Source organism: Cuculus canorus, chromosome 1, assembly GCF_017976375.1.
Source record: "Cuculus canorus isolate bCucCan1 chromosome 1, bCucCan1.pri, whole genome shotgun sequence".
Lineage (NCBI taxonomy): Eukaryota > Metazoa > Chordata > Aves > Cuculiformes > Cuculidae > Cuculus > Cuculus canorus.
Window position 1 is genome coordinate 129,575,774 of NC_071401.1, and position 26,517 is coordinate 129,602,290.

At 36.6% G+C, this 26,517-nt stretch overlaps 1 protein-coding gene across 6 annotated transcripts in view; it reads right to left on the reverse strand.

The window, feature by feature from the left end:
- Window positions 1-26,517, reverse strand: part of LOC104066628 (potassium voltage-gated channel subfamily KQT member 1) — a 488,485-nt gene that overhangs the window by 330,334 nt on the left and 131,634 nt on the right. The gene's annotated exons all lie outside the window — the stretch shown is intronic.

Below are 26,517 nucleotides of genomic sequence, written 5' to 3' on the forward strand. Positions count from 1 at the left end.
GACATGGGGATGAAATCTTAATGCTTAAACACTCGCAAATCTGCCGTTACATCTTATTCCTGCTTAGTATTATTTCAGAATTATACACATTATAACCAGGTGATTAAGATGACCAAGTAAAAGATTTATTTACGTTTTCTGCTTTCCTGCTAGGACTCTGAACTGCCAGTAAAAGCATCAAAAACCATTTCCTCTATTTGTTGAGTTTTCTTCTTGACTCAGGTTTTCCCACTTGCTTGGATTCAGCGATAGCAATTTAAAACAGATATGGTACTTGAAAACTATTACAGAAAGAAAACCTTTTAAAACACAGAAGGAATCATTGGTTGGTAATTCCTGAAGTGAAAGTAAATTGATTTCTCTGAAAATAGTCCTTTTTTGTCTAATGTATTTGACATGTTTCACAGAATCACCAGGTTGGAAAGGACCCATTGGATCATTGAGTTCAACCATTCCTAACACTCCCTAAACCATGTCCCTCAGCACTTCATCCACCCTTTCCTTAAATACCTCCAGGGACGGCGACTCGACCACCTCCCTGGGCAGCCTGTTCCAGTGCCCAATGACTCTTTCTGTGAAGAATTTTTTTCTGATATCCAACCTGAACCTCCCCTGGCGGAGCTTCAGGCCATTTCCTCTTGTCCTGTCCCCTGTCACTTGGGAGAAGAGGCCAGCTCCCTCCTCTCCACAGCCTCCTTTTAGGTAGTTGTAGAGAGTAACAAGGTCTCCCCTCAGCCTCCTCTTCTCCAGGCTAAACAACCCCAGCTCTCTCAGCCGCTCCTCGTAAGACTTGTTCTGCAGACCCTTCACCAGCTTCGTTGCTGGTGAAAGACTGTTTGTACCAGTCTTTCAGTTCTAAACACTTTTTATAGTAAGCCAAGAAACAAAGCTGTGTTCTTTTTACTCCTTTAGATGCAAAAAAAAATTCATAGTAGCAATTTTAAACTTTGTTATCTGGTATACTCTGTCTTTGGAAAGGAGGATTGCTGGGATTGTTTTCTCTTTAACATGAAGTAGGAAGCTAGTATTTCAATACTTGCTTTGGGTGATCTGATATAAATCAGGTGAACCTCCACATTGAGAAATCACAGATACTTGAAATCAAAAAGTGCTACTGTGAATTTTAGGCCAAAACACTGCAAATGAAGCACTGCTCAATACTGAGGACACATATATTTGTTACCCTCAGAAAGCTAAAGAGCTACCATCAGAAAGTTAAAGAGATAGAAGGGCTCTCATCTTCTGAGACATTTTGTTTCAAATTAAAAAAAAATTACAAAATAAAATTGACATATAAAGCAATCTTCCACTCAGTTTCCAGAAAATGATACTATTCTTATGCTAACCTCAAATATCTGTTTACTCCAAGATCATGTATTACTCTCTAAATCTTCTCACATCATTATATTTTGAGTTGGGTTTTTTTTTGATACATGATACAAAACCAAAATAGCATATCTCCTTCTCGCTGAATCCACCTGACACCTCTCCGCTTCATCACAGAAATCTGATTTGAATTACATCTGCTACAAAGCATAAATAAACAAGGAAATGAGCACTATACTTTCTTCACGAGACAATATTTGAATTTACGGAAACATGGCACAGGGGTATACTCTTGTTCACTACTAGAGCTTTCCCTTCTACCCTGGCTGTAGGTCACACAGAAAACTACACTTTTGACACAGAAGGAAAGGAACATGTTTGAATGTTGCAGCAGAAGCATAATAACCTGCCTGACTTTTTATTTCTTAAAAAAAAAAAAGATACAGAAACAAAGGTTATTAAGGAAATAGACCCTGGATATTTTGAGAGTATTTAAACAGGAGATCTTGTGATCCTGTCACAAGATCTTTAATAAACTGATATGTAATGCCAAATATTGTCAAAAGAAGGTAAGAGAAGCAGAAAAGGAACCGAATGGCAAATAAGAATGATAACAGGTAGCAGAAACTGTCTATAAAAAGTAAAAACAGAGACTAGAAAACACTTTCTTACCTGCAAAGAAAGATTATGAGGTTCTATATGATAGGTCTATATAAAATTATAGTCTTGAGAAAGAATAGCAATCATTGTTCAGTGTTAAATACATGACAAGATAAAGAAGCAGACAGTGAAATTATCAAACAATGGTTCAATGGGGTTGTAAAAGTCATTGCTACGAATGTTTTCAAAAAGGCCCAAATAGGAATGGAACAAAAAGGGCAAATTTCAGAAAGCAGCTCCATTAGTAACATCAAACATTACTACCTACATACAAACTCTGGCTCAAGCATCGAGCCACAAATTGCTGATGTCATAAGTAGTACGGGAGGATGGATAACTTTCTATTCTCCCCACTGCTTCTTTGTTTTCCTGGGGGCCAGTTCCTGGTCGTATTTGAAAACAGCATACTGGGTTAATGGGACCTTTGGTCTGATCCATTAGGATCATACCTAGGTCCTTGAATAACAAGGTTCGTAACAAGTCTGAGCCCACAACAAAAGGCTATTTTGAAACTCAAAGAAGAATATCCTTTCCACTTCCTGCAACATCAGCTGGCAAATCCAGTGCATACCCTTGGTATGGAGAACATCAGCCTTTGGGTGACACAGGAATGCAACATATTAGGCAGCTGAGCCTTCACTGTGTAGTTTCCCTGAAGAATTGGACTCAGTTAGATGTACCAGTAGCAGAAAGAGCATTTAACTCAAACATTGGCTGATCTTTGCTCCACATGCAACTGTCTCATTGGAATTAAATTTCAGTCATCTGACAACCTGCTAAAATACATTCATGTTTCATTAGACGTATTTGGAAGGCTTGGTCCTCTAACAGGCTATTTAATCTATTTCTATATAACATATTGAGACAAGTCTGATATGACTACCCATAAACAATTCTTCTCTATTATGTATCATGTGTTGGTTCACACATACTTTCACCGTTGAAGGCCGAAGCTAGTTTATCCATTGACTAACTGTTTTCAGTTTTGCTCAATCTAATCTAAATATGTCTGGTACTGAGCAAGGGGAAGAGAATCTACATATCTACATTTGTTATAACATTTAATTTATGAGTTCCTAAGTGATCACTCAAAAAATCCAAGAATAATCTCTACAATCCCTTCTCACCATCAAAAAGAATAATACAAAATAAGTGGTTATTGCATTCTGCTTAAAATATAAAGAAAATCAGATACGTTTCAATTATTGCCTACAGAGCGTATCGCTGCTCATTTAGATAAGACCACCAGAATGTCACTTACTATAATTATTAATGAAAATTTAACTCAAAACCTCATAAATCTAAATATTATCAAATATCTATCTGCTAATTCTATTGGTAACTAATTTGCTCTCTGTTCTTGAAAGTAAAATTGGACTCATGTAACCAAACTTCTGTGCCTTTCTCCACAGGCCAAAAGATGAACACAAATCCAATTTGTTAAATTCTTCAAGTCACACCATTTAGCAGCCCAGATAAAATAATCTGAGATAGCGCTTTGAAAAATTACGGAGAAGAAGTGTCTGAGATGAATATTCTTTCAGAGAGAACACTTATCCACTTTTCTTCCCTACTTCCTTGTGTAGGCTTGAAGAAAGTTACACTCATTTGCCATCATGCTCTTTATGACAATCTTTGTGTCATGGCAACAGGCCTGCATTTATGGGACTGTCTGCAGCTCTGCCTGCAGGAGAAGTGCCCTTTGACCCTGTGGGACAGAGGCAGATTTGTAGGTCTTAGTCTTCATGGACTTTAAACTCATTTCTACAGATGGTTTACTGTAGAGCTACTTGGAAACAAATTTCTCTGAAGTCCAGTACATGATGAATTGCTCTTGGTTTTAGCTTCTTGCCCTATGCTCTCCTCCTCTCCCCTTCCCTGCACAGCACATCACTTGCTGTAGCCTAGTTTTAAAATATTCTAGGAGCTTCAATTTCCTTCTACAACACAACACAACATGCTTGAAAGCAAACTTTAATGCCCTCTTTTTAAGTTACAGAAGACACCAAAGATGTGTATTGTTTTTATGTCTTACACGTTCTGTATTTAGCTTTCAAGTGGCATAAGAATAATTTGATGTGGCTAGTGATTTACATCCAAACAGAATTATAATATTTGAGGAAATTTTCACATTTCCCAAAAGTGCTTTATAACTCAGTCCTTCCAAAGACTCACCAGAAACATCAAGGAATCATCAAACAATATAATGCCAGGAATACGATATCAAATTTGTGGTCTCATAGACTTAATAAAAGTTCTTTTAAAAGGACAGCACTATACATTCATAAAGTCATAAAATCTACTGAACATAAAGAGTAATGAAAATCCACTGAAGAGCTTTTTCCACACTTGTTTATCCTGAATCACTTCCATTGTTGTTTTTCAAGAAGGTCACACAGAACCATGACCTCTGAATTCAGTGTAAAACTGACATTTTAATATAGGCTGAATGGGATAAATTAACTATACATGAATTGTAATGGGCTAAAAGTACTCAAAAGAGGACAATGCCTGAATTGTTTAACAACTTATCAATGTTTTAACTTTTTATATTAAGGCTACCATAGATAATGGCTTATCAACTAACCTTTGCAGCAGACAGCATTTTGCTATTACTGTCTCTCTAAAGAAAGATTAAAATACTTATTTGGCAACATATTTATAAATGCTAAACTTAGGGTAGATAAAAGTTAATGAAGTACTTCACTGAGAGAAACTGAAACCTGATATCAAGTTTTTTAAATACTACTATAAAAAATGAAAGCGACAGTAATAGAAAACTAAGATATTTCAGTTCACGTTGATGGTAACACATATTCACTTTTTTCAGATTGGGTTTTGGCAAATCTGACAACAATGGGCATAGAGAATTTTTTGCTCTATTATAAACTACAATAAGCATTCTACTGAAAAGCAACTGTATGCAGGGGTTCCATGGAAATGCACTTAAACATGAAAGTTCAGAATCTTAGCATTTCTATTTAAAAGATCTATTATAACAGTGAAATATGTAGTATTTCAAGATAGCACTGAAAGTTCAAGCAAGTACTTGAGTTTCACAGAACAAGTTGAAAAAGAAGTAATATTGTTTTGTTTACAAGTTTATACTCTGATTTTTTTATATTTTTATTTATATGACTGTACTTAAATGAAAAGGTAAGAGTACAATCCCCCCATGATGTTAAGAAATGTAAGTTACACAAAAAGTGAACAGAAAAACTAGTAGAAGAAATTAAGGAAGAGCTGAACAACAAAAGAAAAATTGCATATTTATTTATGTTTTCATCTCGGTTTTACTGACATGTCAGTCATTAAAAAAAACTATGCACCTTTTGACTGAAATAATAGGGGGTTTTATGTCTCTTCTATAGTTTGTATAGCAATAGACCCATTTGCTATAATACAAAAGCTAAAAATTAAATGTTCCATGCATGTATCAGTCATGTGAGAGTAAAATATAGTAAAAACAAGATAAAATTTAAGTTTCCTATTTATTCTTATTAGCCTAACAGCCAAAAGGCTAAATTCCTCTATTAGCCAAATAACTGTAATATCAAAGCATTAGCTCACTGCAAAGTAAAAAGGAAATCAGTGTTTGGTTTCCCTTAGTACCTTTAATTCCTGTGGTAATGGTTGAAAAATAAATCCTGGTTTTACTACCAAAACGCCCATTTCTGATGAGCTATGGAATCTGTCTGTATTCCATTTATACATATTGGGTAATATTACAAATTTATTCTTCAAATAGATATAAATTTTTAATCTTTTTTGTTGAGTGAGTTTTCAGTTGTCCCAGTTCTGTGGCCTGAGTTTACCAGATGTCTGAGCAACCATTACAGTCAACTTCAGGAAAAGAATAGGAATTAATATATAAGGCCAGGACAAGATATCTTGTCTCAGTAGCAGGCTAGCATACTTTGGCCTGTAGCAACAGGGAGCCTAAATGAGATATCAATGGTAATTCTCAATGGGAGACAAAACTTTTTCAAAGGGAGAAGCGGGAGGCAGAGGATGGGATTCAGAAATAAATTCCTTGGGTCACATAAGAACCCTAGGAAAGGAGAAACTACCAGGTTTTGGTGTAAACTGTTACCGGTGTGATTGCAGAGCCACTCCAACTATGAGAATACAAGATAAGCCGGGAAGATTCAACAACACAGAAGACAAATTAAAGCCTTCACGACAGCTTACAGGGTATCAAAATCAGTGTAAGAGAATTAATTATTAAGCAGCGTTTCCATTTATCCCCTTGTCAATAACTTGCTCTTGTCATAAGCTCTCAATAAGCTATTTCAAGATTAACTTGTTGGTTTCTGAAATATTTTCTGTAACAGCGCATCTACTGTTACTTCAGAAAATCTATTACTCTGAAGTAGTTGGGGGGGGGTTAGGAAATATCTTTTCAGAGGGAAAATTCCAGCGTCTTGGTGCTTCCCGACTTTCTTCTAAAGTAGCTGATTCAACAATTGAAGAGGTTTTTGCTATGTAAGAGCCTAAGTGTACAACCTTTAGTCAGGAAAACTTGTTAAATCACACAGAATCATGGAACTGCTTGGTTGGAAAAGACCTTTCAAATCATTGAGTCCAACTGTACCTGTCCACTACTAAATCATATCTCTAAGCACCTCATCCACCCATCATTTAATACCTATGGGGATGGTGACTCAACCACCTGCATGGCCAGCCTGTTCCAGTGCCTGAGAAATTTTTCCTAGTGTCTAATCTGATCTTCCCTTGTACAAGCTGAGGCCATTCCCTCTCGTCCTTTCACCTATCACTTGGGAGAAGAGACCAACACTCACCTCTCTGCAACCTCATTTCAGGCAGTTGTGGAAAGAGAGGAGGTCTCCCCTCAGCCTCCTTTTCTCCAGGCTAAACAACCTCCATTCCCTCAGCTCCCTCTCATAAGGCTTGTTCCCCAGACCCTTCACCAGCTTCGTTGTCCTTCTGTGGACATGCTCCAGCACCTCAATGGCTTTCCTGTAGTGAGAGACCCAAAACTGAACACAGTATTTGAGGAGTGGCCCCACCAATGCCGAGTACAGGGGCACAATCACTTCACTGGTTCTGCTGGCCACGCTGTTTCCGACACAAGCCAAGATGCCATTGGTCTTCCTGGCCAGGAAGACCAGGACACACTGCTGGCTCATGTTCAGTTGGCTGTCAACCAAATCCATCTCTGCCAGGCAGCTTTCCAGCCACTCTTCCCCAGGCCTGTAGTGGTGCAAGGCGCTGTTGTGTCCCGAGTGCAGGACTGCATTTGGCCTTGTTGAATCTCATACTATCGATCTCAGCCCATCGATCCAGCCTGTTCAGATCCCTCTGTAAAGCCTCCCTACCCTCCAGCACATCGACACTTCCTCCCAGCTTAATGTCACCCACAAACCTACTAGAGGTACACTCAATCCCCTCATCCAGATCACTGATAAAGATACTGAACAGAACTGAACCTAGCACTGAGCCCTGGGGACACCACTTGACATCAGTGTCCAGCTGGATTTAACTCTGTTTACCAATACTCTTTGGGCCCACTCATCCAGCCAGTTTTTAAACCAGCAGAAGGTGCGCATCACCAGGCCAATGGCAGCCACTTTCTCAAGCAGAATACTGTGAGAAATAGTGTCAAAGGCTTTACTGAAGTCCAGGAACACTACATCCACGGTCTTGTACATGAGCAGGCCATTTGTGGAAATAATTTGAACATACAAGAAAGCTCAACTCAGGAAAACATCTTTTCTTACCATATTTCAAACAGAATAACATTTAAATTCATAAATCTCATTTCTGAATTGAGACCTAATCAGGACAGAGACCGAAATCATATTCTCAAATTAAATTTTTAGTAGCACTCATTTTAAAACTCAAGCAAAAATGAATATCTGGTTTAATGGATAACAGATTCTATTAAAAAAAAGTTTCCGCATAACTGCTTCTTTAGTAAAATACATTAGAGTTACTTGTTTTTGTTGGCTTCAGTTTATTTGCTTTTGCTTCAGGAATTAACTTCAACAATTTTATATGACACATTGTTGAACAACTACTATTGAAATGAATTAGAAACAAATATTTTATTATAACACTAATATTTTTTTGCTTCGTTCTGTTGTTTTTTTCATGTAAGCTAGTGAAACATTTTCTATTGATATCTAAAAGCTGGTGAGTTACATATGGAAACACTTCCACACTTCATGTTGGAAAGTGACTTCCAAATTAAACTAGTAAATTGAAAATCTAATTCAGCCTTTCATATTCGGGAGCTGTAGTGTATTGCCTGAGTGAGGAGTGAAACATCGAATAGTTACATATGCTAATTAAGGAATGATACCTTTAGCATGTTGCAATCTGTTTTGCACTTCAATTTATTTCTAATTTTACAGCAAAATAGCCAAGATTTCCTGAACTCACTCATGGAAGAAAAGCAGTAGTGAGCTGCAAAAAAGAGCACCTGCAAAGAGAGCTTATTCAGGAGTAGTTTATTGAGAACATTCTATGCACATTCTAGGAATCATGAAGGCCTCCTTCTACTCACACAGACTGTCCTGCTGTTATATGAAACCTAAAGTGTTAAAGAATCTGACTGCAATTTCTTTTGGAAGATACTAAGAATTACGCTCTGTCCTAAGGTGGTATTTAGGTGACATTGACATATGCTGGAAATGACGTGTACATGTGACCTGTGCCTCGAAATAAGAAAAAATGGGAGAGTTCAGAATAAATTTTCTGTGTTTCAAGGAGAATGTCAACACAATCATCACTTAATGTCTATATAATTAATGCTACATGCAGGCACTATCCAAGAAAGTTCCTTGTGGGGCTGTGAGGGAAGAAGCATACCAATGTAATTGCACCCAATCTTTGTTTGAGATAGCTGAGCATTATTGCAGATTAAACTATATTAATTGCTGTCAATAGAAAATCCTGTGCAATTTACATCAGAAAATATGAGGAGAGGCTTTCAAGCCTATCTTTTACACTAAATCAAATGTTTTAACAGTCCTTCAGGCCTTTAGGACTCAACTTTTGGCAAGCTAATATGCATATATGTACATGTATATATATGCATATATACATTTGCTATTCAAAAGGAAAATCCCATTTTAATACGAACGATGATCTCTACAAATGCTCGTTTTCTACACAGCTCACAAACGCATCAGCCTCTGAACAAAGCAATCATACAAACATCAATTAACTTTAGAAAAAGTTGCATTACATGTTCTAATACATATTTTAGGCTTTCATAATCACAAAGATAGTCTGATTACCAATACACATGGATTGTACATGAGAGATGCACACCACCCCACCTCCACCAACATACAACTTTGTATCCACTTTCATCTGGATTAGGCAACTACACAGTCAACCCTTAATCTAAATTCCTTCCAATCCATAATACTCATTCCCAAATCACCAGTCAGCTTCCACGGATACAATATAAAACTACTTTTTTTTTTTTTTTTCCCTCAAATTGTCTTTCTTTTGTCCTTTCTTTTTGCCAAATTGTCCTCATGAAGGACAAATGAATAATCTGGAATAGTATTACAGTGTATCTTCTTTAAGCTATAGTGATGATTTATACTGATTTCTTTATGGTTTAAAGACAGTTTTAACTCCTTTTACTCACAACTGTTACACTCAGGAGAGAGCAAAATCTAACACTATAAGCATTCCTACTTCTGGGCTTGTATGAGTATAAAAGACAGAGAGAAAAATTTTATATAGACTGTATTAAGATCAGAGCAACAACAATGCTAATATTACTTCGAAGATGAGATTATATAAAATAATTTATAGTGCAAAAAAAAAAAGATAAAGGGAAAAACAGAAAATGTAGGACCATAACAGAGGTGATAAAAATTTTTTGAAAAAAATCTTGAGTAAATTTATGGCTGTTCTTCCTTCATGTCTTTCTTTCCAATATGGAAGTGTGTGCAGCCACTGCATGCGTCCTAGGATCATGCAGAATAACCTTGTGTGGCAATGGCACCCCTGCAGCTTAAGAATGCAGCTAGGGTTTGGATATAGCATTAATAGGAGGGGAACCAGGGGAGGAATGAGATCTCAACCATTTGCTTTGGTTTAAGCACCCCTATGTCAGATATGGGAGTGTTTCTTACGACGTGGGAATGTTTCCACAGAGTGAAACTGCCTGGATGGGGAAGAGACAGCATAGATCTTCATCCACATGCAGCCCAATTACATCTCCTCTCTGCAGCCCTTCCCCTGATTGGGAAGAGCCAGAAAGAAACTGTAGAGCTGCAGCACTTGGAGGATTCTGCCAGGCCACCAAAAAATGAGGCCTAAACTCCCTTTTCATCCACCCTGCATCAGAATAACCTGCACTTATACACAATAACAAAGGAAGGACATCTGCTTTGATATATTTCCAGCATTACAGACCAACAGCAAATTATTTTCCTATTGGTAAATTCTGTTATTGATAGGATATCAAGTTTAGAAACTCAAAATCTGGTTTAGAAAGAAAAAAATAAAAAGGGGGGTCAAACTTTGATGTAGAAGGACATGTAAGCTTCACATTGAAATACACACATGTACTTATATGAATCAGAGTCAGATATTAAATATCACATAGCAATCACATTTGATAATAACATTCCATATGTTTATTCATACACTTACATTATTCTTAGTTGCTGAACTAGCACAAGGAGGCAGGACTTTCAGACAGCTTTTTTTACTACACTCTAACTACTGTTAGAGCAAAAGATCTGGTTACAGTGGTGATGGAACATAGTATAAACTTCAAGACATGGTTAAAATTAGAGAAAATCAGGAGGACTGAGGTAAAACAAAATTCATCCTCATAACTCTACTGATCACTAAACTGTCATCAACCATGTAAAAATGGAATGACCAAGACCATTCAGGACACAAAGTATGTGGATTAGGAGAGACAGACCTTTCTCAGGCTTAATCAACCACTCCTAAAACAACACGGTATACATCAAGGAACATTTTTGAAAGAATATATCCTTTTACACCAACGTTCTGCATGTGGCACAATGTCCTGTTTTGTTTTCCAAGCAGCATTAGTGTCTTAGGAATACTGAGATAAACATTTCTGTGGGCTCTCTTTAAGCATTATACGTGTTCAGCTAAACTTCTGGCCACAAACAGTTTAAACTGAAAGGAAAATCACTTCCAGTGATGAATACATTAGGAAAACTACTCTACTCCGTGACATTTTGGCTATATTTACATTACAATGTAAGCCAGCAAAAAAGGCTTAGATCTGTTAAGAGATTTTCTGCTAGGGAACTGACAAACATACCCTATGCATGTCAGGTTTTTACCTCTGGCTAGATCTAGTCTAGACTTGTAACTAAAGGTGTGTTCACAGCTAGGATGCATCTTGTTTAACTTCACCCAAAAAAAAAAAAATCCATTTGCACACTCAGTACTGTATAATACATAATGAAGTGCAGTAGATCAGGGTAGTTCAAACTGCACACATAAGATGAATTGAAAGGGTAATGCAGAAACACCTTTTCTTACAGGCTGGGGATCCCATGGACCTACACGAGACATGGGACTGGTTGAATATACAAAATAATCAATTGCACTCTCTCTGGGTCAGCATATTTTAGGCCTCTAAACAATGATGTCATATTATTAAAGAATTATCATTCTTAAGCACCTGTTGACTAGAAGCTAATTCATTAATCTGGTTACATATATCACACCTGTGCATACTAGTCAGGTTATTGTCATAAGGTGCACAGAGAACTGCAGGTAACGTAGTTGCCAATAAGTTTTAAATTCACTCAGTCTGTATGGTAGGTAAGTAAATGTGCAAAAGGGGAATGAAATATCAGGTGAGGAATATTACTCTGCCTCCTAGACTTTGATGTTTCCCTGAAATGACAGGGTAGTGCACCACAGGCACTCTCAAAACTACTTATGCTTTCTGATGAGAGCTGACAACCCGTATCTCCAATTAAGTTCAGCAAGTAAGTGGCAAGGCAAAGATTTATTCCGCTTATCAAGTAGGAAGATGGTGGCTATAGTAGAAGTCTTTATGCAATGGGAACTAAATTATTAAGTTTAATCCCCTGTGCTATAGTGCACCTGTAAGCAAACAGTAGTTCTGAAAGGAAGAATTTATAAGCCTAGAAAACAATTAAACGCAAAGGAAACCAAGAAATGGCTCCATAATAAGGAATAGTGATCATTGAGTTAGTCTAGGCAAATTTTTTAATTGTTTGATGAACTGAGAACAAAATCTACAAATTTCGTAAAAGATGTACTTTCCCAGCTACACATGATGTAGAATAGATGTTATGAACAAGGAGTAAACAAAAGCCATTATCAATCTCAAACATCAAGATGAACACGCTAGCTGATTTGTGTTTATTTATTATATCAATTGACAAGGATGGGGGGGGCACGCAGCAGGAAACAGCCTCATCATCCTAATCCTGTCTTTATTGAAACGGCCAGTCACAGCATGCCATTATCCCCAGTCTCATGATGCTCATTTCCAACAAAAGGGCCATGAAATTACAGAAAGAAGTTTGTAGCTCTTTCAGGGTAGGTAGTAGAAAAGATAAACCTACAAGTCTTTCATCTGCAAAAGGTTCCATTTTAATCTGGTTCAGGTCAAGAAATATATGAGCTTAGTGGATTCAAATGTTCTTATCAATGAGGTACCATACAGCTGAGCCTAAAAGGCACAGATAAAAACCTAAAACACCAAAGTTTTTGACAGAATAACCAAAGTGTGTTTATCAAGTTCTCTGGGGAAACTCACATAGTAGTTTTGCATCCTGTTCTGGCAGTAGTTTCAGATCAAGGCGTACCTTCAGTACCTGCAGATTTAACAGTGAAGGTGTGCTCAACCACAAGTCGCTTTCTATCTCCAAGAGTTGTAACCCATATTTGTAATTCAAAAGTTTATGTCAGAAGAAAATTATAGAGTTCTGATTGTTATTTTAGGCATGAATAGCTCAGTCGATTCTACAAATACCACCCTGCAATATTATGTAACCACACAGCCTTTGTAACTTTAATCACAATTATTTCAGGCACAGGATTTTAGCTATGTGACCCCAGGTGATGGGCACAGGGTATTTTCTAAATTTGGAAGAGGCTTTCACATGGCATATTTTAAAAGTCTATATATTTTTTTCTTGCCTGCTATCACTTAGTAAAAACTGCTGACAGAATCTTTCTGAGTAGTTTCTCAGAACTTTTTTTCAACCATGGAAAGTGTGATGCTAAGAGACACTTATGCTGAAAATGCTGAAAAATTCTGTCAGAAGAAAATTAAGATTTATTTATCTCAATTAATAAATGGAATCAAACAGCAAAAGAAGCTCCTTTTTTTTTTTTTCCTCTAAACCAAAATGAGTACTGATGTAATAGTGCTACATCAAACACTGTGATGAATATACACTGGCAAAGGCTTGGTTGTATGATGACAGCACTCCCCCAGTGAATAAGTGCACAGTGCATTGTCCCTTCTAGAGCTCAACTTCAAAGCCCTTGAAAATCTCCTTTGAGTTTTGAACCTTCCAGATCAAAGCCTTGGAGTTCATTTATACTTTTAGGATCAGATGAAGGCAGTCAGTAAGACAGCCGTGATTTAAAGGATAAATCACTTCAGAACAATGTCTATGATCATTCTCTATGGTGTTACACTTGAAACTAGATTTAGAAATTAATACCACACAGGCACATATTCTGTTTCAGGAAAACCGAGGCAAAATCACATTATTTTATTTTTAACCTTCTCAGCAGAATTTACTTTGCTATTGTCCAATTTTGTTTACAAAATAATTGCCCACATAAGTCTAAGCCCAACGTCTTGATAGCGCACACCCATGTCAATTTACACGTAGGCTGGGATCTAATGAATTTTTATTTCATGTGTTAGGAAAAATAAAGATTCTGGTGTTTAGAAAAAAATATATACACAGAAATCTAAAAGAATAAACTTCCCCAATCAAACTAACAAAAGATTTCTGGACCAAGCCTGTGGTTTGACAAGCATGCAGGCTAGATCAAAGCATGCCTGGTCTAATCCTGCTACATATACATGGTTGAAAAAGACAAAAATCAGCCCCACAGCAGCTCTCTACTGACACTGAACAGTGAAATCATAACACAAGTTCAAATACATTATACATACTGATTTCAATATTTATAGACTATTCTGGTGTACTTAAACATAGGAAAGCAATAACCAACCCAGCACACTATCCAGACTCAAAAGCACTTACATTGTTGATGAAAAGGATTTGTCTAAAGCCTCAATTACTTCTCTCAATTCAACATATAAAAGATTCAAGCCTATGGCAGGTATGGGCTGTGTCTTAAAGTAAGACATCTCTTAAGTCTCAGGACAGTTCTAAGCAACTTGATATGAGGAAGTCTGTAGCAGAGCTGAGGACTGCAGGCACAGCTCCAATCACAAACCAATCCTTCCTTCTTCTCTAATACAGACATTTCTGTCATCCATAGAGGTTGTGCAAAAATAGACCGTTGATTCTCTTTGCACCTTCAGAATCCAAACTATGCAGTGATCTGGGCAACTCTTGAGACCTCATTTCTCTTTCACAACTAGCAACATTTTTCCTTTTATAAACACACTGGATAGTGTATTCTAGCAGGCACCAGTATGTAAGGAACAGCAAGCAGCAAGTGTCCAGCATGAATACCACACTGGGACCTAAATTTGTAGAAGGCATGTTATTGTAATTTTAAAGACCTACACAGTTATAAACATGGTGGAAAAGAATTTGACTTTGTAGAGTATCCTCTGGACATTCTGTGAACCATCTGCACATGGCTGAAAAATATCAAATAGAAACTTTTAAGACCTAACCAAGCAATACTGACAGAATTTTCCGAGTTTGCATAAGGGATTAGTTTTGAGTAATTTGCAAAAAAATTGGTCAGGATTGGGTTGGGTAAAGACTGTATGACAAGCTCAGAGGTAGGGGTACATCTGCAGGGAAATCTGAAGAGATAAATCTATTAATAAGCTTAAAAAACCCATCAGTTTACATAGTGATTTTAACTAATTAAACTTCTAGACTATAAAATTATTTAATAAAATCCAAACATTATATTAAATGAAGACTTTTTTTGTTTCTTCTTACTATCAACAATGTCAAATACAACTGATTCATATGCACCCCCAGCAATGAGAAGAAAATGATCTGTGTGTGTATGCCTCAAAAAATTCAGTGTGTTCAGACTAGTTTTGATTAACTGATCAATACAGAGAAACACTGTTGTACTCACAAAAAATAGGTGTTTCCAATTTGCTGCCTGTCAAATAAAATCAAGACTTGGAAGAAGCCAAGGAACAGCTGAATGGACAAATCTTATTTTCCTTAGTGCTCACCTATTAAGTATTGCAAGCTGTTGGATGAAAACAGTGTGCACAGTTTGCTTCCATATGAACAACACAAGGATTTAGAGAGATTTCACCTTTTGATTTGACCAACAAAAATATTGGAAACAGATGATGCTGTGGTACTGGAAAGTTTTGGGGATTTTTTGCCCTATGTTTCAATTGCATGAGTTAGGCTAAGCAAAGAAACTATCCCTCCCTTACAAAATCCAACTTGGGTAGCCTCTCAGTCACAACTACAATAAAGTGTATATTCCATATATATCAACTCTTTCCCTGCCTTCAATTAAGGCTATAGAAAGAAGTATACTGCATTAGAGAGGGATTTTAGAAATTCTTGTTGAATAGACATAGATGGAAGCAGAGTTAGGGGAATCCTAACCTTGCATGTCTGAGTCCAGGTTCTGCTAACAGCTGATGTTCATTACTAGCACAAGATCTTCATTTTTGGAGAGAAGTAAACACTAGGTCCATCTGTGGTCACTGATCACATGAACTACCTACTCTCTAAACAAGCATAAACACTGAGAAGAGTCTACTTGGCTTGTCAACGTTTATATAGCTCAGCTGCTCTGGCCAATTTTTTTGTTCTTCTTTTTGAGGCTGCCTCTCAGATGCAGGATTTATGCAAGGATACAGAAGGATTTATACAACAGAAGCAGCACAGAAAACAAGGTACAAGCAGTGGATGGCTTGCGTAGCCACTGGAAAATGACTTTTCTATATTCCTTCTACAATCTCCTAAGTCTTCCATTTGTATTGCTAGAACACTGTAATCACCTAGCCAGGAAATTACAAATGCACAGCTGACAAGCTCTGCTTGTGACAAAACATTTTAACTTTTAGCTAGCCATTAAGATTTGCTGTTTGACTAAATAAAAACTGGGAATCAGTAATGAAGATATGGAGAGTCCAGGAAGCAGCACAGACCCCGGAACATCTGAAAATTGAACTCTTTCATAACAAAGCAGACAGAAAACTCAATTTCCCTAATGTCTTCTACTTCCACTCCTGTTATTCCTGGGCAAAGAAACAACTCCTGCTGCAGAAGCAAAAGCTGAATCATCTAGCCACAACCCTGAATTTGTTCAGCTTTCCATAATTACACAATCTGGAATTTAAAACAGCTTTGAAGAACTCTGCTTCTCAAGAACAAGGAGAAAGAAAATGAGAGAAAAGGGCAAGAGGAACAGCTATCTCTACATTTGCCTCCTCAGACTTCCTTGCAGTGAAGCTAACATTCATGCCTGTGGACAATAACAAATATTAGTTAAACTATTTTCCTATCAAATATTTCAATCTTAGGCAATTGCTTTCAATTATAATTGTGTTTTAATTATATAAATATTTTATTTTTAAGTCCTCTACACATGGATAACAAAATCTGTATAAAATCTATCAGAAATATATGGGCATCACCACCACAAAAAATATTAATTGTTATTTTATTATTAATTACTGTAGCACGCTCTGGCACACTATTCTTAAAATGTAATGGGAAAAGATACACATTGTTCTTTTGCTGACAGTTTTTTAACACGGAAATCTAAACTAACCTCAAAAAATTGTACTTTGGACCTGGAAACAAACCATAAGAAGAGCATTCCTTTTCATGTATACTTGCCCCCACAAAACCTTCCCTCTTCTCATTTAAGTTAGGTGCCTATCTATACTTTTTTTGCCCTTCATCCACCACAAGGATAGGTCCGAGAGTTAGAAATCCTTTAAGATAAACATTAGCATTTAAAATAATAGAATACTGTGTAACAGCAAAATGTATGCCATGAACTGAGGAGAATGCAAAAAGCCACTACTATATCAAAGGCTTTATCCTTTATTCCAAGAATTAATAAAACATTGGAACTTCAGTAAGGTAATGAAAAACATCAATATCAATCCTGAACATGTATAAGCTGATGCTGATATGCTGGATTAGAAAACAGCAAAGTTTCAAAGCATCACATTTTCTATTATGTCATTTAATACATAGAGTATCTTATTTCAAAAAGGAATGGAAAACATCAACAATTCAAAGCCAGGATCTCTGGGAAAACAAGACAAAGCAAAACCCAAACCAACCCACTCCCCATCCCCCCGCCCCGCAATCTGGTTTGGTGGCAAAAAAAGCTACTCTACCAGACTATGAAAACATGACATTTACATTAACTCACATTCATTCAGAATAAGTGGGGGAAAAAAGGTACAGCGCAAGTGTACCTGTGCAGAGGCCTTTATTGCTCAGAATGTCAATGGAGTGCAAAATACAGCTAAATCTTCAGTACAAACTATTGTCCAAGAATGATTTTTAACTCTGATAAAGAAAAGTAGTTACTCAAAGGATTACCAGAAAGCTCAGTATGTTTTGCTGTCTAAAATGAGGGGTGTTAATCCAGTGCTAAAATAGAATTACATTTGTTTATGGTTTATCTACTAGAAATGGTGAAGGCTAAAGTAGCTCCAAGTAGATGTTGAGCTCCCCTACCCTTTCTCTTCTCTTACTTCAACAATGGTGACTTGATACAGTCAAAAACCAAAATAAAGACTGAAAAATAGTTGAAATATTTTCACAGCTTTTTACAGAGAAAAGTATTGCAATTTTAGTGCTGAAAAAGTAAACTAATTCCATGTCTGATGGTAAACTGAGAAATATTGTACCAAAAGTTTTTGGCAAATTATTATTTCATTAATTCTTCATAGGTCCAAAGCCAGAAGCCTACACTAGAAATGTGAATAATGTTCTTTTATCTTCCTAGGAAGTTCACTAATAAATCACTGTGTATTTGATTGTAAAGCAGATCATGGTCTTGCGTGAGTAAATGGGATAGTGATTTAAAAAGTGACTTCATGAATTCAAAGTGAACAGGTACATCCCTGAATGATTCAGAATCCTAGAAGTGGCTTTTAAGTACAAAGCACTGTACACTTGTCCTGTTTTTATTACAATCTTCTCTAAGCATCTGCACTGACCAGAGATGGTGACAGAAGCTGGACAGGCCTTTGGATTGTAACAGTATTTTCACTGTTCTGTTCACAAGGATGTTGCCCTATATTATTTCACTATGTATGAGCCCACACACCTCCCTAGGAGCAGAGAATCCAGTTACATACATTCATGTACTGTGTTTTCCTCTTCCTGCTGCATATATTTCATTCCGTTCAATGAACTTATGCGGTGCCAGACTATTTGAAGATATTGACACACATTTACAAGTATCTGTTTTTATCTGAATTAACATCATGTGATAAAATCTGCATATTAACATTATTATGCATACAATTCTATTTCAAAAATAACTGACCTTGCAAGCTGGAAAATAAGTGTGATACTAACTGTTTATGTGTAAGCACTAGAGCAATTTGAGATGCTGTAAGGCATCTGAAATGTCAGCACAGATCTTCAAGACAGGAGAACAGTTCTATTAGGGACTTGCACCCTTCAGAAGGAGCAGCCAGGAGCCAGGTGGGATACTTTAGCGTCTCAAATGACAACAGATACTTACATTTAGGTAACCAAATCCCACCCTGAGAGAACTACGGAAGTTCTGACATGCAAACAGTCTTCTTGTGCATCTACTCTGTACACATTCATGAAACCGCAGCCAAACGATTAAAGAATGCATTCCTAATTGCTACCAATTTGAAATAAGCAGCTTACTGAAACAGTGTTGTTTCAGTTTTGCCAAGGTATCACTTTGACAGGAAAACAAATGTTTTATTTTTTTATTTATGCTAAGATATTTTATATTTCATTAAATATGTCACTACAGAATTCTAAAATATTTAATGCATTCTGGAGCATAAGCAAAATGTCTGCTACTGAATTATCAACCATGTCTGATTATTATGCTTCTGAGTGTAGTGACTGAACTAGTATCACAAAGACAATTGTAAATCTGGCATGTCCTGGTTTCCAAACACTTGCCTCTTCAAGTCTGTGACTTTAATGTGGTCTTTGTAATGAATATTACTTATCTTTATAGCATCAATAATGTTCTATTTACTTCAAGTTAAGTCACGACCTCTCTCTGCTTCAGACTGTCAGTGGGATTGAGATCTGAAATATTAAATATCAAAAAGTACAGCTCTGTGCACAAAAATCCTCCTTTAACTCTGAGATAAACAACAGACTGCAGAGTTGCTGAGATCAGCTGCTAGTGAGTCATGACCACATAGTCACAGGCCTTTATATTACAGTTTGATGATGTACAGACACCATGAGAAAAGATAAAACTTTAACACTGGTCAATGACAATTATTCTGTGTAGCTTTTTCATTATAAGACAAAAGATAATATGTATGCATATATATGTGTATATATGTACAGTTGTTATTATTGTTTAATCCTGCCTGGGAAGTTAACTCTAAATATGGGCCTTTGAAAACTACATAAATATGTCTAATGTTTTCCTACTTGAAGTCTATTTCTCCTGCATTGCTTTACATATTGTCACCAATCTTACTAGGTCTGAATATCTAGAAGCCCATGTTGCAGGATTTTAAAAAACTCTGGGAAAATCTATGATTCTATGACTCCACCCTGCAGTGGTGTCTGCAGAAACAACCCAGATCTGATTGCCAGAGGCAAGAAGGTGAATAGTTCAGCCTCAGCCAGGACCTGTACTTGCCATCACAGAATCACTTGGAGCATTATGAATGACTTACTTGGGAAAAGAGGCAAACTTTCCTCCCATCTGAGAAAAAAAGGAAAATGCAGCATACTAGTAACATATTATATCCACGGAAAATGGGTTTGGATTGCAGGAGCATTCAGTACCCTAATAATATTCCAAAGAGTAAGAGGCATTCATAGTGAAACTGCTTCACCTTTTCAACACCTCCTACTATACAGCTTTGTAAAAAGCATCTACTTTTCATGTTAATATACCTTAAGCTTATTTAGAAGTAGAAACAGAAGGAAGCAAAGACAGTTGAGAGCTGACTTTTCAAAACTCAGCCTGAATGGCTGATGAAGAGTTTGTGTGTCTGCATCCACCAGTTTACTGGGTATCACATACACAGGAAGTCCACAAATAAGTAAAGAAAACAAATTTCCCATTCAACAGCACTTCTGTGATTAATCCTGATGCTCAGTACAACATTTAATACTCTAACCACAAACATGAAACAATGTTTTTGTTTAGAACTGCCCCGTGTGGATTATCTGCATTCTAACAAGGGTTACGTTTGCACTGTAAGCTTTTTTCCTCCTTGGAGGGCAAGTCCTTTGAATTTCTCTCCACTCTCTGACTACCAGTATTCATGACTCCTCTCAAAATTTAATATTTCTCAGGCTTTTCCTCCTCTAGAAAATGTGATTAAGCTTGATCAGTAGGTTTGAAAATTATTGCTGAGGACTGAAGGAGAAAAAGGGAGGGGTAGGAAACAGAAGACTGACGAAAACAGAGACACATAGGATGATCTCATAAACCTTGTCTCCTTGGGAAAAGATGAAAGTATGATCGGTACAGTTCAACCATGGGACATAAGAGCTGGATTAGAGTAATGCCTTTTTCTCATTCTTTCACACACCGCAAATATGGGATATTCATATAAACAAAACCCTTATTCTAGCTTCTAAAAATCCTATGAAATCAACATTAGTAACTGGAATACATACATAGGGACTACAGAGCACAAAAGTAGCCCACTCTCACCTTGCAGACCATATCTGTCAGCTCAGCAAACAAATGAAAATCAACTCATCTTACTTATACACACAGGTTGAATGGAATGGTGAGTGATCTTTGCAAAGACAAAGATCAAAGAGGGGAAAAGTATAAGAAAGGCTGGTGTGCATGCACAAACTGTTTTCATCAAAACTCTGTAATGTAGTCATATCAAAACAGATTTTCTTAAGATGTATGACTTGGGATTATGATCCTTCCAAAGCTCTAAAATCCTGTGGGGTGAAAGAAATTAAAAATCTTGATTTAAAAAAAAAAGCTAGCAACCTAAAATACAATGTATATTTCTATGTATGCATAAATGTCAAAGTACTTTTTGCAGCCAGAAAAATGTATATAAAGAGTCTTAAGTTTCAAGGAAAATGTTTCATCCACATAGCAATAGAAGTGGGTAGTTTCAGTCTAAATGAAAACAGTTTGCAAAGCTATAAACATGTTAAAAAATGAGAGCAAGAACTGAATCCCTTTTCACTCTAGGTATTGCTCCATATACCATCTGTAATTATGCAGGCATATTCAAAGACAGATATTCCAAAAAAAAAAAAATGATAAACAACAAGAAAAGCAGGACAGGAGTCAGAAAAAAAGCCAAATCTTACACTTCAATGCCTAGTGAACAGAAAGCAACAGCTTTCTCAGTGCTGGATGCTGACCACATCTGAAAATCCAGCTTAAATAAACAAGTAAGAATGCCAAGATAACTCTATTTTGATCAAGCCAGGTTTTGAAGCCTGAATTTAAGAGAAGAAAGAAAAAAGGCAGTTTAGATTATCACACAAGAATGTTGAGGTACTGCAGACGGTTGTCAGGAAATCATTAGACCAAGTATTAATACTAGAGCTGAGTTTTGGCTTTATGCATTCTGAATACACAAACTTATCTACTTTTTAGTATTTTATCAAAGGAACAATTTAGATTTCCAAGCACAGCACTGTCATAATTTTAGATACTGTATACCTATGAAAGAATGCAACATTTTGTATACAATGTTTGTTGACTTTCATCATTTCTATTTTGAGATGCATCCATAGTGTAGAATAGGTCAGTCTATATATAAACAATCATCACCTTTGGAACAGAGCTTCCAAAACTATGTTTTGTGGTAGTTTTCTGAGAAACACAATGAACTGAAACCAAAAGATCTCTAAAGGGTATGTTCATAGCAGTTGTGATACGGGTAGCCTCAGGAAAAAAGATCTCTGATAACACAAAACCATGTCCACTCTAATGTCCTACCTGCTCTGTCCTTTACTGAAGATGTAATAGGACAACCAGATTTAGCTGCACCCCCTGCTGACTATTGTGGTGGAACCTGGAACTCATCTTCCCATATTCACACTGAATAATATTCCTTCTTCAGAAAAAAACTCACACAGACATTTTTCTAACTAGCAGTCCTACTGCACCTTTTTCAGTCATCCAAAGTTCTCTTTCTTTTTCAGTCAACCTGCTTTCTGTATTTCTTATCAATCTTAAAAGCTAAGATACAATAAAGATTCACTCTTTCCTGCAGCATGTTCTGTCAATCATCCGGACTACCTACTCTGCATATATTAGTCCATTCATTCCAAGAAGAGACTGGCACCATCATTAACTGAAGAACACATTATATTTTGCTTCTCCATGTACCCGAAAATGAGAAGCTTTGAGCAAATCTTGTCATGCCCTTCACAATGTGATGCTTGCATAAAGTTAAAAGGTGACTAGAGAAGTGTGTGAAAGAATGCATGTGAGGAAGCATTTTTTACTATTATTATCATTAACTTATTTGCAGCTACAATATAAAATGTAATTGCACCAGAAGATCAGGTGCACAACAGAAATCTTATCCAGCTGCTGCGCTTCCAAATGGGTTGCTTTAGAGTCTTCCTTCACCAGCAGCATTTGATGCTCTGCATCCATTTAGCTGCTAATGTATCTAGGTCATGGTTCTGCTAAGGAAAGCAGAGCAGCTCAAGTTCTGTTGTGAACTGGGACACACACGTGGAAAGGGGGGCTGGTTGAAGCAACCACAATTAAAACTCTCAAACTGAGCTACTTAAACCAGTTAGGAACTCAAAGCATGATTCTGCTACGTCCCACTGCACAAAAGCACCTCAGTTCCTCCCGTCTTCCTTCCCTACTATATTATATATCTCTTTTGATGTGGTGTGCCTCATTTTGAACCTCATTATTAGCTCTTTGAAGCAAGAACCATGTTTTCCTATAAGTTCATAAAGCACATAGAACAGCTGAACTTGCAGGGATGTTTCCAATAACTGCTCAGTCATTTAGATAGCATTCTTCCAAAACGACTGAAAGTGATGGCAGCCATGTGTTGAGCAATGCTCTCTCAACCAGTAAATAAGGAACACAGAGGTTGCATGAAGTCAACTTCCCAGAAAGACCACAACAATCAAACTTGGTTTGTTGGCTCCAAGGAGGCAAAAATCTGACATCGGCACTATTAATATTGAAAAAAGCCTCCTCCTGTTTTATCTTGGAGTGCCTGTGGTCCACTTATGTTGCCACATAACAAAAGGGCAATAAACAGCAAAGCTTACTAATTTTACTACTGCAGTTTGTAATGCTGGGAGCTAACAAACAGGTAATAAGACAGGTTTCCAGTTGTATTTTTTAGCGTACTGCTATGCGCAAACTCAGAGCAATGGTGACTGAAGAAACATTACTAAACATTTGCACTTTTTATTGTTGTGCTTACATGGAGATTTATGTAGGGTTATTACAAACCTAAAGTGGTTGTGATAATTTATGACCACAAGATATTGCTTATAGAACAATTTTGAAATGTCTAGGTACAGACTGCCAAAACCTATAAAATTTAATTTTGAAACCTTGAAGAAAAGAGCAAGAGGCTCTTCAGTTTGTGCGTTAAACCACATCTGTGTGCAACATACAGTAGTGTACTCTAACGTTAAATGATTTGAGGGTGAAGAACCTATACAGAAAAAATACGAAAAAATCCCTTTCCAAACTTCTGCAACTCATGCTTAATAGCACATGGAAGAAGCCTGTGCCAGACTTATAAGTTATTGTTTTAATAAATCCAAGAATATTTCTCCTTAGAAAACCTCCTTATTAGACACCCACACCCAACCTTCGAAATATCTTACTGTCATTAAGTATTATGGTAAGTTACTAGCCTTTCCCAATTTTAAGTAAACAACTCTGTTTCTGTCATAAAGCACACTTTCCACCATACAGTCAAACATGAAAATCAGTCTCACAATGGGTAACTGAGGCCTGGGAACCAAGATACAAGACTTTAATGAACCATAAATGAGTTAGACAGACAGGACTTTCCAATGATAACATTATTAAAAAATGTTAAAATGGTATGTAAAAACTGTGTTTTAATTCTGATCCTTCTAAACTACATCAACAGAAGGTCAATAAAGATTTACAGCTTCATAACAGAACAAAGTGGATGTATGTCATCTTGTCCTGCTACTTGCAGGGAGGGAGGTCAATGTGAAAATATTTCTTATTCATAAGTTTTAAAAACAAAACAAAACAAAATCACAGTTAATCAGATGAACTATTTATAAATTACAACATGTAATAAGGGATGGCAGACATAGTTAAAAAAAAATTCCTCTAATTTATTTTTACTCTAGTGGTCAGCAGAGCAGGGACAGTGGAAAAGTGAGTGCAGCAAAGTATGGCATTCCAACTTCATTCCTACCTTAATAGGCTTGTTGGGGGCCCCTGTATGCAGCTGGCAAAACTCCAGAAATTTCCCCACAATATATGTCTTAGCAGGCTCAGCAGGAGATCTTGCAAATAGTCTTCATCCACTCAAAGCCTTAATTTCAGCGATCCTTGTCAGACCAAAGGGGACTGCTAGAACTATGATATTTTCAGCATACAATCTAGGGACACAGCAGCTAATCAACTAGTAGGTCTGTAGAGAAGATACAGCTTTGAATTTCTTCCATTTTATTGACTCTTTATTGCAGAAACACATCTTTTTTTTCCCTTAGAAGAGGAGAAAAAAATTTTATTTACAGGATTAGTGATTGTATGTGTATATACACAATGTTTACTCATGTAGAGCCTTCTCTTCCATAAGCTTTAGAAGCAGTAAATAATTAACTAAAAACCTGCTCAATAAGCTGCTTCTTTTTCTTTATAAATTTACAAAAAACAGTCTCTACAAGAATTAAGGGGAAAAAAAAATAAGTATAGCAATAGTTATTTTTCCCTAGGTTGCCAAACATTACAAATGCTTAGTTTAAGAATAAGGTGGTGCGATATCACTTATTTGTGCAGAAACAAAATTCCATGAAGAATAATTTAATTATCAGCTTCTGAATTACAGTTATACCTACACAAGTTTGAACTTTTTTGTTATATAGAGTAGATCACCCACAATATAATGACTACTTCACTCTTTTTACACAGCTTTTAAGTATCATAAAAATCTATTTTGACCTTCATTTCTCACAGTTTTCAGTCTGGCAGATTGCTTATCCTGAAAATAGGTAAGGGATTATAAATCAAAATGAAGAACGTGACTTTTCAAAGTAGAAAAGACATGGAGAATATTACTGTCTACCAGACTTCACAGTATTTTGGCAAAACATTGTAACGTTGAAGCACTAAACATTATTATCAATCATAAGCTGCAAGTTCATTCCTAGAAACCAAGATTTCCTCAAGTAGAGTACAAAGGAAATAGAAAGAGAAAAGCGATGTGAGCAGTCCATACAGACTCTTAATGTCACTAACATATAAGACAAAAAAAGCAGAGTATCATCTTTATTTGGTATTCATTATCAATTTGCTAAATTGTTGAACTGTCTGTATTCTGAGAGGGAAGAAACAGAAACAAAATTTTCTCCAGAAGGGAATAAAGCAGACTGCAGCTACACACAAACAAGAAAAATGTTAAGTATGCTTGTGAGATGGTGTATGTAATTATTTGCTGGTTAGTTAATTATACCAGGAATCAGATTTAAATCTGCTCAGAACAAGAGCTTTTACATATTAAACACTTACATAAACTGGAACCAATTGAATTTCACACTTTTAGGCTTACTGAGCCTGCATTTTTTATTTCTAAAGATATCAAATGCAGGAAGCACGTTTGTACCTATGTCCTTGCTGATCAGAAAGAAAATATTGGAGAACACTGTAGGACCCCTGCTTGACAACCAGTTGAGGAAGCTGAAATTTATCATTTTACTCTCTACACGTGAGAACTTTGAAACAGTCCAGGATCCACTTAGTGTAAGCACTAATGATAGTGTTGCTTCACTCTGTAAAATTGATATATGAACATAATCTATTAACATGACATTATTCTGGCTGCTGAATTGGATCGGCATAAAAGAAAAAATCCTTCATCTGTGAAGAAAACAGAAGCAACTTTGGCACATAGTAAATTTCATCCAATCCAATATAGAGAAGTTATCCTGAAGTCAAAACCTTAAGCTATGCCAAGCCCTGGCTCCCCAATAG